Here is a 13,634-nt window from a genome sequence, read left to right as displayed (position 1 = left end):
GCTACCCAGAATGTACTTAGGGCAGAACCCTAAGGTTCTGTGTTCAGATGAAGTCAAAGCTGTCAGTCACTTCATCTAAAGAGAGAACGTCTCTTGAAACAAAAGGAACATAATCAACTAGGCTTTCATATCGTTCTGTGGATAGTGATTCTAAAGCTCACTTCAAATCAGTGCTCTGAGTAGAATAAAATCTCATAATATTGGCTCCTTGGCCTGTTCTGTAAATGAAGGTAGTAGCAGAAAACGTGTATATAGAAGTATTTAAAGATAAAATAACATAAAAGTGGCTGGGAGAAAAGTGACCAGTGTAAAGTTTGGTTTAGGGCATTCCAACTAGAAGGAATGCCTCTTAAGGGCAGCCATGTCTGTTCAGCTGTGCAGGTTCAGTGCCTGGGACAGTGCCTGGAATTTGGCAGATACTCAGTAAACATTTGTTGGATGAGCTGTTAATATGGACAAAGCCACCAAGAAAATGTGTTAGAGATATAATATTAAATTGGGTATTTGGAGTGAACAGTTTCTTTTTTAGTGCTTCATAATGAAACAGGCTGAATGAAAGCATATAGGCCCTTTGTAGGGTAAGCCTCAGGCAAACTACGAAGCCTATTCCACAGATCAGTCAGGGATACCTCTCTTCAAGCACTGGAGCAGATCTGGGCTCTGTCTCTGTCACTACTCAGTTTCTGACCTTGGACAGGTCACAAAGCTACCGTAGACAACTTAAGTTTCCTCATCTGTAAAATCAGACAGGGGTGGGGGGAAGGGGTGCAAGGGTAGTTCAATGGAAGAATTTTCACCAGCCATGTAGGAGACCCGGTTCTGATTCCCTGTCCATACGCTTCCCAAAAAACACACAAGGAAAACAAACAAAAACCAAACAAACAAAAATTCAGCAAATGGTGCTGCAATAATGGGATACTCACATGGAAAAATAATGACCCCACAATACTGCATACAAAAAGAAAAAAATCAGACCAAGTTTGATCTCTGGGGTCCCTTTAAGCACTCACTGCCCTTCTGTGATCCTATGCCTGGTAAAAGCTCTAAACATAAAGTAAAAAACACAGGACACAAAGGGAAGCATTTTGCTCATAATAGTTTATTGAAGAAAAAATTGGGACAGCAGCAGAACACATAAATCCAACTGCCCAACGCTGGAACTTTGAATTCATTTTCCATTGACAGTGGACCAGAACACTTTGCAAAAGTGCACACTGTCCATCCAGCCAACAGCATTCCAGAACTAATCATAGATTATTATATAAAAATCTAGAGATAACTGCTGTGTCTATGTGCCCCATCAGTAGGTCTAGATGGGTCTAGGTTACAGTTGGCTACACATTCTTTGCTCTCCTCCCATTGAGAAGTGGAGTCTAATTTCCCATCCCTTGAAACTGGGTGGGCCTCGGTAACTCACTTGAACAACTAAGTATGGAGGAAGTTGTTGCTTCCTGTTTGAACGGAGCTCAAAGGATATTAAGGAATGAAGAGAAAGAAAGAGAGGAAGAAGGGGAGAAAGAAAGACACAGACAGGCTCAGGGGGTCTGAAGCTTGAGTTTACTTCAGACAGACTTCAGACAATTTTATTCTTAACCAGATCCTGGTTATATACCACAGGATGACAATAGGCATGCATGCATTTCCTGAGGGAACAAAGTTCTTATCTTTCAGTGTTCTTCCTCCTTACTTAAAATAACCATTTGGGGTAAACAAACATTCTCTTCCTCCTAGACTGTCTTACATAAATCAGATAACATAAAGCAGCTTACTGCCGCCACCACCCTAATGCCATCTACTCCCAAGTAGTTCCACAGGTCTGATGTTAATCCTATCTCCTACAGGAAGTGATATTCTGAAATGTTTAACAGAACGCCTTAAGGACTCTTGAAGTTTCTACTTGGGTTTTTTAGAACCCCTTCTCTGGGAGTCCTGAGCTGCCATGTTAGAAGTCCCGCCACCTTGAAACGCTCATGATGGAAAAGTCACTGTATGCATGCTCTGGTCAACAGTGCCACCTGAGCCTGAACTTCCAGCATCTCCTGCTGGATCCCACTGGTTTGTATCAGATCCTCCAGACCATCCCATCTACCAACTGAATACCACTGTGACCACCATTGGCACCATGTGGAACAAAAGAGCCACCCAGCATAGCCCTGCTCAAATTCTTGACCCATAAAATCAGAAGATATCATAAAATTGTTGTTGTTTAAAGCCACTACATTTTGCAGTAGTTTGTTTTGCAGCATAGATAATGGAACACTTAGAATTGTGTATGTAAACTTGCATGTGTTTGTGTACATAAATATATAAGAAATTGCTACAATTAAGCCCTTTCCTTTTCCACCACCTTTTGGCAAATGTATCAATTTTATAGGACTGTGGATGATGAACTAATTTGTGCATCATCTCTGGGAAAATTCTTTGAGACTCCTTTTGTTCATCTGTATCCATAAAGAAAGGCTTGAGTACAAGTGAAGTAGATTAAGTAATTTCTCCTCTGGCTGCTCCTCAGCTAGTGGAGGCTGTTAGGTTGATTTAGGTCAAGTAAGCCGCTGGAACTGCCAACGCCTATAATCTAATGGTCCTCCCCCTCTTTCCTTAGCCTGACAAGACAGCTAGTACTTAGTAATTTCACACGAAGTCTTACAAACTTAAGCAATAAAAAACCCACATACTTAAGCAATAAAAAACCCACATTACCTTAGATCAATGAACTTGACCATGTTGTGTTCATTCTATGAATTTTAGAAAATTTTCTCTGGATGTCTCTCCTCCTTAGGTTCTGTACAAAGGAATTACCCTGCCTGAAAACCTAAGCTTTTTTATTATCCCTACATTTGAGAGTACTTAAATTCCTACATTAACATTATAGAAGCATGTCTTTGCTTCATATGTAAAAATTCATCAGTTAGCCCAGTGTCTGGCATTTGAGCTATCAATATATATTTGCTCTAATTATTATTCATCAGTATATATTCAAAGAACAATTCACTTTAAAAGTATGTAAATATATGGAATGAGGAGAAACTATTGTCACACACATGGTCTATAAAAAAGTATTGCTCTGGGATCCCTGTATCCAGAATCTGTACTGAATAATGCAGACAATGTTGCCGTGCTCCAATGTAACTAGTTGGGGTTTTTTTTCATATTTTAAAAGAATGTTTTGTGAATTATAACATATATATAAAAAAGCGATAAATTTCAAGGTACATTTTAACAAGTAGTTATAGAACAAATTTCAAATATGGTATGGGTTACTGTTCCATAATTTCAGTTGTTTCCTTCTATCTGCTCTAAGACACTGAACACTAAAAAGAAATATCAATATAATGATTCAGTAGTTATACTCCTTTGTTAAGTCCTATTTCTCTATTGCAATTTCCCCTGCTCCTTTGATCTTTCTCTCAGTCCTTAGGGATATTTGGGAAATGACCATTTTAACTTCCTCAGGTTGAAGAGGGGTGTCAATGTTATGGGGTAGGGAAGTACAACTGGTTGATGCTCTTGGAGAGACTGGTAACTCTGGATTTCAGGGTTTATGTAGCCTAGGACCCATCTGGAGGTTTCAGGTTTCAAAAAAAAAACTTAATGAGTGAAACTTTTATAAAGTCTCAAATAGAGCCCTGGGTGTTCTTTAGGGTTTGCAAGCATACTGTTGGTTGGAGCTTGGCATACCTTGGCAATTAGCAATACCTCATTGAAGCTTGCATAAGAGTCATCTTCAGAAAATAGCCTCTCAATTCTATTTGAAATCTCTTAGGCCCTGATGCCTTATTTTGTTATCTTTTTTTCTCCCTTTTGGTCAGGTAGGCATTGTCGATCCCACAGTGCCAGGGTCAGGCTCATCCCTGGGATTCATGTCCCACATTGCCTGGAAGACTTATACCCCTGGATATCATGTCCCATGTAGGAGTAGAGGTTAATAAATTTACTTGTAGAGATGGGCTTTGAGCAAGGGAGGCCACATCTGTGCATCAAAAGAGATTCTCTAAAAGTATAATGTAACTGTTTTTAACCTTGTCACCCAAACTTTTAAGAATGAGGCCATCTTAACAAGGTTCTGGCACTTCAGGAGCTACACTTTTCTGGGTGAAACTCAACTGTGTCTGACATATCTTCAATAATTTTTTTATAGTGTATTGTAATTTAGGGACATTAACAAAGAAGATTTATTATTGTTTAATTTACTTTGAGAGACTTTCAAATAAAAGGAAAGGCAGATTAAGTTAATTTTATCCACCATCAAGTCAACTTCTGGTAACTTACAGGAACTTTAGCTCTAGGAGGAAAAAAATAATGGTGTTATAAAATATTTTTAAATAAGAAAGACTGCACCCTAAAGTAACATCTTAAGTTAGCAATAAAGTGCTATCATATTCCTTTCAATTGTCCATATCTGGTTCCACTGCTGGCTCCCACGAGGCCTTTGTGTACTTGAGTATAAGATGCCTCTTTCTCCAGCGTTTGGTGAGCTGGGCCTAGCCTGGAATTCCCTTGCATGGCCTCTGTAAGACATAGCTTGCACAACCTCATGTGGAGTCTCTGGACAGACAAGGCTTGCTGGAAATTTCTCAGACTCTCCCTCTCCTAGGAGAGGAGTTTGTAAATGTATTTTAGTTTATGAATATAATATGGTTTTCTTTTTCCCACTGCTTCTTCCATGTAAATATTTGATACTTTTCTTCTTGTATGATTCTGGGATAACCCCAATCTTCTAGCCTTTCTGGTTTCCCCAACACCTCTATCACACACTCCCTTCTACACGAATCTAAGCTTTCTCCTTCCTTGGACAGCACACTCGTGAAGTCCATTTTTTGTTTTTTTCTCTGCATCTTCCTTGAATCTTTACAAGGCTTAATTGCAACAGTAGCTCTGCTGTCCATACTTCCTCCTTCAAATTCTCTCTTCTTATTATTCCCAAGGAAGTAACCTGCAATTCAAGCACTTTGTATATTCCAGAACCAAAGTTCTCAAGATTGCTTTCAATGAAATGCAGAAATAGTACATATATCTTATTTCAACTAAACTTAATAGCAGAGATTTCTGTATTTTTATAATTGATTTAAAATGTCAAATATTTTACTACTAAATTTTGACAACAATGAATTAAATTTCCTCAGTGGTACCCAAACTGCTGCCAAATCATCCATAAAGTCCACATCTAATTTATCAAGTGTCCAGAAATGACAAGTGTGTACTTCTGGGACTTTCTTTCTCTCTTTCTCTCTCTCATTTTTGTTTTTATAAATTTGTTTCACCAGCTTTCACTGTGAGTAGCCACTATGCACTAGGCAGGATCCCTACCCTTGGGGTTTATAATGTATTAGGGAAAACAACCACTTAACAAATTTAAAAATAATAATAATTACAAATTTTAAGTACAATGAGAGCAAAATTAGAAACCACAGTGCAGTACTCTGGGGAGTGTGGGGAGGCATCTCTGTGGAGGTAACATGTAAGTGAAGTGAAAGACAGGAGAAAAGGAGTTAGCCAAGCAAGGTGGAGAGAGAATAACATTACTGCCAAGGGACTTGTGTGGACAAAGGCCCAAGGTAACAGGCCCAGGAGCCAGAGAGGCAAGAGAATAGGCTCTGAGAGCCACACAGGGGATCAAGCAAGCAAGAGCAACTAAAGTAGGGTTTTTTTTTTCTATTTGTATATATTTTTCAAAAACAAATCCTTATGATATGGTCCATATTTTAAAACTTCAACTTCTATGTGGGACCAAAGGGAGAGACGTTTATTTGGTGCAAACTTTTTATTTTGGGTAGTGTATTACATAATTTAACATGTATGGTCAGTTTAATTGAACACTGTAAGTGCACCATAAGAATCTTGAATAGGGAGTGAGAACTTGTTGGTTTATACAGATAACTGTGATACCCTGGTATATCCAAGAGTAATTTGGGAGTGAATAAAAAAGCATCTGCGAAGTCCCCTTGGGGGGCTGGGGAAACAGGAGGAAATATTCAACTTCTCCATTTGGGAAATTCCTGATATTCTCACAAGCAGTGGGGATAACCAAATCAATAGGCTGAGTCCTCAATCTTTGGGTTCACCCCTTTAAAACTTATTCCTGCAAAGGATAGACTAACCCTACTTAAAATTATGACTAACAGTCACCCCCAGAGAACCCTTTTGTTGCTCAGATGTGGCTTCTCTCTCTCTAAGCCAACTCTTTGCCCTCTCCCCTACATGGAACATGACTACCAGGAGTATAAATCTCCCTGGCAACACTGGATATGATTCCTGGGATGAGCTGGGACCCAGGATCATGGGATTGGAAAAGCCTGCTTGACCAAAATGGGGAAGAGAGAAGTGAGACAAAATAAAGTTTCAGTGGCTAAAAGATTTCAGAGTCGAGAAGTTGTCCTAGAGATTTTTCTCAAACAGAGTCGAGAATTTGTCCTAGAGATTATTCTTATGTATTATATAGACATCCCTTTTTATTTTAAACTGTATTGGAGTGGCTGGGGGAAAATACGTGAAACAGCCGAGCGGCGTTCCAGTAACCTTCATTCTTGAAGACTATTGTATAACGATAGAGCTTTTACAATGTGACTGTGTGATTGTAAAAACCTTGTGTCTGCTGCTCCTTTTATCCAGGGTATGGACAGATGAGTAAAAAAATAAGGATAAAAATTAATAAATAATAGGGGAGCTAAAGGGTAAAAAATTGGGTAGATTGAAATACTGGTGGTCAGTGAGAGGGAGGGGTATGGGGTATGGGATGTATGAGTATTTTCTTTTTCTTTGGTTTTCTGGAGTGATACAAATGTTCTAAAAATGATCATATAATGAATACACAACTATGTGATGATATTGTAAGCCACCGATTGTATACCATGTATGGACTGTATGTGTGTGAAGATTTATAAATTAAAAAAAAATATATATATATATATATAAAGAACAATCCTTAAATGCTTTTATCTAAAGCAACTTTATTTCCATTATTTCCAGTCAGGCTTTTTGTGGGTCTTTTATTATTATTTTTGTAGTAAAGTGAAATTAAAGCAGTAGATAAACTGATGTTTTTCACAGGCTTGAGAACTTGGAGCAGCACTGACTCTGGATGTTAGTTGCATCCTGCAGCTTTTTTCAGGGCACAAAGGTATTATTACCTAAATACACCAAAGCAATAAAATACTGTACTTCATCGACTCTATGAAGTAATTGATTGTTGGATTGTAGGGTGCATTCTTTGCAGAGATATTTAAATGTAAAAAACTGTTCCTTCTAGAATCCATGAAATATGTTAATTCTCTAAAAGGGAATGTTTAACATTTCAAAGGTCTAATTTATTCCTAAGAAGTAGTTTACAACCCGAAAGCCAACACTGGATTCATATCCGTACTAAGTATTTGCATAATTTAAGGCTCTTTGTACTAGCCACATAAATAAAGTTATTCATAAAGCAAATATAAAACTTTCATAAAAGTTATGAGTGTTGAAATATATAATAAGATATTAATGGATGTAAGTTGAAATTAATGTGATGATAAAAACTCAGTAATAAATCATCATATGCATAACTAAGCAAATCAATTCAGGCTGTGGTGTAAAAATGGAACCAAATTTAACTTAAAAAATAATAACATTTATTCAAAAGCTATATTTGTGAGGTAGCAAGGTAAGGTTAGAATTAGGGTGGTGCCTGAAAGAGCAAAGGGCAAATTCTCAGAAGCAGTCAGGTCTCAAGAAGGACATTTCTGAGAAGAATAGCAATAAACAGCATCTGTCCTTTGGTCCTTTGGTTCTTTAGTCCTTCGACCTCCCACATGAGTGAGTCAGCTACAGAGAAGTTTGGGGCCAACTGACCCACCCAAATGCACTATCTACCATCAGGCACCACCCTGGAGAAAACAGATGTAGGAGAAAGAGCCCCAAACAATTAAGGGGGAATGGGGTTAAGTAAAGTTAATCTATAAAAGCAAATTTCCCCACATTGCCAGGGCCTCTTGCCCCTCACCTCTCTTTTCTTCTGAAAGTGTCTGCATGTTCCTTCTCATATGCATACTAATAAACGTTCTATCTGCTTACTCTATGCTGTGATAAGCCCTTGAATTCTTTCTCATGGTATGGCCAAGAATCTAGACCAAATCCAGCAACATTTGTAGTCTTTCTTGTACTATTCAACAGTGTTTAGACCATATTTACATTTTATATTCAATTTAAGATGCTTTACTGAAAAGAGAAATATATTGCCGAGTTTTTTTCCAACCACATTTAAATGAAGCAAAACTTTCACATTTTAAAAATTAAATATAAATGCTATGAGATATAGAAAACTTGAGTTCAAAAAAAAGGAAAACTGTGTAGAAATTTTATTCATCACCTCAAAAAAGTAATGCTTATTTTCCATGAGTAAATATAGAGCTGTCCTAAAACTCCTTTATCCTAATCATTACAATTAAATTTTTGCCAATTCAGAGGCATCCTGGATATTAAATCTACAATCATGGAATATGTGAATATATTGGGTTTCCTCTGGCCTACCTCAATTTCGGCACTTCTCTTTTGGAGTTACTCATGATATTATGAAAAGATCCTCCAAGTCAGGTTGTAGGAATGGGTCTCCTCCAGTTGATCTTACTGGGACCCATCAGAACTGCAGACATGCATTACTGAGCCCTGGGACACCACGGGGGATACAGAGAGACCCAAAGGCAAGCATTTGACATTTTATCCCAGAGCTCGATTGGAGCTTCACTACACCAGTAGGATCAAGTCATGCTTCTACCCAAAGAAGAATCTAAGCTGTTAAGCTTAAAACCTATCCCAGAGTCAGTCTGACCCTATGTGAGTTGGGCATACTGTTCTGGGAACAAACAAGTAATTCCTCATAGGTTGTTTGCAACTCCATCTAAAGAACAATCCTTTCTGAGAAAACTGAGGCATGAGTGGCAAGCAAAGTTGAAATTCATTCAGATGGGAATTTCTGATATTCTTGCAAGCAGTGGGGACAACCAAATCAATAGGCTGAGCCCCCAATCTTGGAGGTTCACCCCTATGAAACTTATTCTTGCAAAGGATAGGCTAAGCCTACTTAAAATTAGGGGTTCTCTGGGGGTGATTAATTAAAATCACCCCCAGAGAACCCCTTTTGTTGCTCAGATGTGGACTCTCTCTCTCTCTAAGCCAACTCAGCAGGTGAACTCATTACCCTCTTCCCTATGTGGGACATAACTCCCAAGGGCATAAATCTCTCTGGCAACGTGGGACAAAAAGCCCAAGATAAGCCAGGACCCAACATCATGGGATTGAGAAAGCCTTCTTGACAAAAAGGAGAAGTGAGAAATGAGACAAAATAGAGTTTCAGTGGCTGAAAAATTCCAAACAGAGTTGAGAGGTTATCCTGGAGGTGATTCTCATGCATTATACATTTATGGTGTGTTGGAAAGGCTGGAGGGAAATACCTGACACTGTTGAGGTGTGTTTCAGTAGCCTTCATTCTTGAAGATGATTGCATAGCTTCTTCAAGAATAAGGATAAATTTAAGAAATAATAGAGAGGGGATAAAGGGTAAAAAATTGGGTAGATTGGAATACTGGTGGTCAGTGAGAGGGAGGGGTATAGAATATAGGATATATGAGTATTTTCTTTTTCCTTTTTATTCCTTTTTCTGGAGTTATGCAAATGTTCTAAAAATGACCATGGTGATGAATACTCAACTACGTGATGATATTGTGAGCCATTGATTGTACACCATGAATGGACTGTATGTGTGTGAAGATGTGTCAGTAAAAATATTAATTAAACAAAAATGCGTCCAAATGGGAAAATGTTCAAAAAGAGGACTATCCTGTTTGGAACGATTGCTTCTATCAGGCTTCATAGCTTAAAACTATCTTAACAGAGTTCATACATAGAAAAATTGCCTCAGTTTGACACTTTTTGTTAATGGTTACTCATGTTGCATCCTGTTTTCAAGGTGCCATATCAGGATGGATACTTCCTGATATTCATGCCCTTGAGGAGTCCTCTACTACCATGAATTAGGGCTGGTCCTGTGTTATGGGTTCAATGGTGTCCCCCCAAAAGACATGTTCCTACCATCATCACCACCCTATCCCCATAACTGTGAATGTGACCTTTTTGGAAATAGGATGGAATTAGTTAAAATGAGGCCATATTGAAGTAGGGTTGGCCCTTAATCCAATATGTCTGGTGTCCTTATAAGAAAGGAAAAAGTCATGAAGGGGGTGTATGTGCTGCGCTGGGGGGCGTCCGAGGGCTGGGGAGAAACCCGGCACCTCAGCACAGTCAGCTTTTACCTGCCAGCCCATAGGCTGAATTGTCCTCGAACTTCTGCTGAATTGCCTACCTTCCTGAGCTGTATTTCCTTCTCTGTGTTTTTTTTTTTTTTGAAAGGATGAGCTCTTCTTTGGCACCTGAAGCCTTATTTCCTGAAAGTGCGATTGGATTATTTAGTGCATTTGTGCTGCTTCCAGACAGTGCTTCTTGTTTCCAAATTATAAGGACCTGAAAGTGATCCCTTCTTTTCTTTCTTTCTTTTTTCTTCCTTCCTTCCTTCCTTCCTTCCTCCCTCCCTACTTCCCTCCCTCCCTCCCTCCCTCCCTCCCTCCCTCCCTCCCTCCCTCTCTCTCTCTCTCTCTCTCTCTCTCTCTCTCTCTCTCTCTCTTTCTTTCTTTCTTTCTTTCTTTCTCTTTCTCTGTCTCAGATGGCAATTTTGCTGACAGCTGCAAAGAAAACGCTTCACTCAACAGCCCACATATACCCAGAGATGTTTGTAGAACTATTTGAATTGCAGCCACTTCCCTTACCCCCAGTCTGACAATGTGTTTCTTTTTTAAATTGATTCAAAAGTAGTACTGTTTTATCCCCAAAGAGTTTAATGCATCCTTAAGAGTTCAAAGTACATTACTGCACAAACACTTATAGGGTTTACTCATGAGTAAAACAACACCTAATCCTCCTAGTAAGTAAATTATGGGGCATATATAATTTGATTATGCAGGTTTGCATTGTCTCTGTACTTTTAGTACCCTGCCATTCTTTTTAAAATGCTGCTGTCATTTCACTTTTCTTTCAGCACTAATGATTCTTTTGCTACTCCCGCCCTACACTAGTTTCCTAATTCACTTTCCTTCCTAAATCATTATTTGCATATCATATCTGTAAATTTTTTGTAAGCATATTACCTCACTGTGATGTGAATTTTTATTTTTATCATCAATAAATGTGAACTGTTTAAATAAAAGAAAAAGGAAAAGAGCCTCAGACAGGAAAGAAGATGGCTACGTGATGACAGAGGAGAGATTAGAGTGCTGTAGTTACAAGCTGAGTGTTTTAGTTCCCTAGGCTGCTCAAGCAAATGCCATGAAACAGTTCTGTTTAAACAACAGGAACTTATTTGCTCATGGCTTTGAAGCCAGGAAGATGTCCAAGTCAAGGAGTAATCAAGGTGATGCTTTCTCCCTAAAGACGGTTGTTCTAGAGCTGGCTGCCTGTGACCCTTGGTAAGAACCAAGGTGAGGCACCTGGCAGCGTCTCTTGGTATCTTCCTTCTTTTCCAGGTTCCGTTTCAGCTTCTTGCTTTCTGTGGCTTTCTCTCGCTCATGTTTGAACTCATTCTTGTAAAGAACTCCAGTAATAGGATTGAGAGCCGTCCTGATTGGACTGGGCCATACACACCTTAACCGAAGTAGCCTCATCAAAAGGTCCTGCTTAAAATGGGTTCACATGCACAGTAACAGATTAATTTAATGCAATGTTTTCCTGGGGTACACACAGCTTCAACCACTACATCAAGGATTGTCAGCAAACCACCAGTAGCTAAGAATAGGCAAGGGAGGATTCTTCTCTACAGGTTCCAGAGGACAAATGGCCCTGCCAGCACCTTGATTTAGGATTTTTACTTTCCATAACTGTGCAACAATAAGTCTCTGTTGTTTTAAGCCACCCAAGCTGTGGCACTTTGTAATAGCATCCCTAGAAACTAGGATACCCTATGTGACCTGTGTGACTAATAAAATATGGTGGATGTGATTTATGTTACTGTGTCAAAAAAGGCATGCAGCTTCCTCCTTAGTCTGTTGGATTACTTGCTTTGGGAGAAACCAATTACACATCATGAGACAATCAAGTAGCCCTTTGGAAAGGCCCAAGGAGAACAGCAGAAGCCCCCAGTCAACAGAAAGCACAAACTTGCCAGCTATGTGAGTAAGCTGTATATTCCAGTTCCAGTCAACCTTTTAGATTTCTGCAACTCCACCTGACATATGACTGCAACCAAATGAAAGCCCCCTCCCTTCCAACAGTGGAAAATACCTAGCCAAGCTCTTCATGACCCACAGAAAACATGAAAGAAAATAAGCCTATATTCATTAGGTCACTACGTTTGGGAGTCATTTGTTACATAGAATTGGATGACTGGAACACCATTGTTGAGCCAACACTAGCCACCAACTTCATTTATTCCACAAACTTTTATTAAGTGTCAGTTACATACCAAGCTCTTTGCTAGGCTGGAATGTAAGGATATGTGAGACAAAGTTGTTGCTCTCAATCCCTTAGAAATACAGATAAGTAAGTATAAATGACAGTTCAACATTCTATGAATAAAATTCTGTGAGAGCAAACAAAGGGGAATGACTTTCTATCTTTTGTTAATTAAACGAGTTATTCATTCTCTCAATAAAAAGTTATTTAGTGTTTCCTAATGACAGGTCACTGTAATAAATGCTGGTGAAAATGTGGTGAACGAGATACAGTTCAGGCTCTCAAATTCAATGTCAAAAGCTGAGGAGATACATTGGAAGAAAGCTAAAACCAGCCATTAAATTAGGCAAATTTTGATCTTAATGAGAGCAGTTTCTGTAGACTGGGGAAAATAAACACTAAATGAGAATAGAATGAGGAAGTGCAGGCTGCTAACATAGACTACACACACACACACACCCAAACACACACACGAATGTTAGTGGTAGAGAAAAGGGGAGAGAAAGGCTAAGAGCTTAGAGCCCTTGCACAGTCCCCTTGGTTCTTTCAGCTCCCCTGGTTTCATCACCATACTGCTTACTTCCTCTTCTCCACTGGAGAAGGTGATCCAGATGACACAGCCACAGCAAAGTTGACCTGGAACAGGCTTAGAGCACTTTCACAACCCTGAGTGTGAGGACCTCCTTACACCTGAGATGCCTCACTTACCTCACTCTAATCCCGACCCTGCAGGGAGGACATTGCTTCTTAACATTAAAAGAATTCTTAGAAAAGGTTGGAACACCCTTATGAGTTTGGTATCTACTTAATGACAGTGACGTGATATATGAAGGTAAATATTCATGTAGGTGAATATTGTGATCAGGGCACACACTAGACTTGCAAGTGTTGGAACCAGTTTTTCTCTTTGTGGTAATTGCTTTCTTTAATCCAAGTCATTTAGTGCTGAATCAAATAGATTGAGCAGTTCTTGAAGATACCTCATTGTTAACCCTGCTATTACTTCCAATAAAAATGAGCACATTGCAATGGAGCTCACATTTTTCTTCCTCAGAGTCTTCTATAAGTGATATTATAAAGTGGGCACATCTTAAGTGCTTTCTGATGAATAATTAGATGGATGAACAAAAAAGCTTAAACTACGAGTATGTTTTCTTAAACTGATA

Source organism: Tamandua tetradactyla, chromosome 5 (genome assembly GCF_023851605.1).
Source record: "Tamandua tetradactyla isolate mTamTet1 chromosome 5, mTamTet1.pri, whole genome shotgun sequence".
Taxonomy (NCBI): Eukaryota; Metazoa; Chordata; class Mammalia; order Pilosa; family Myrmecophagidae; genus Tamandua; species Tamandua tetradactyla.
This window is presented reverse-complemented; position numbering follows the sequence as displayed.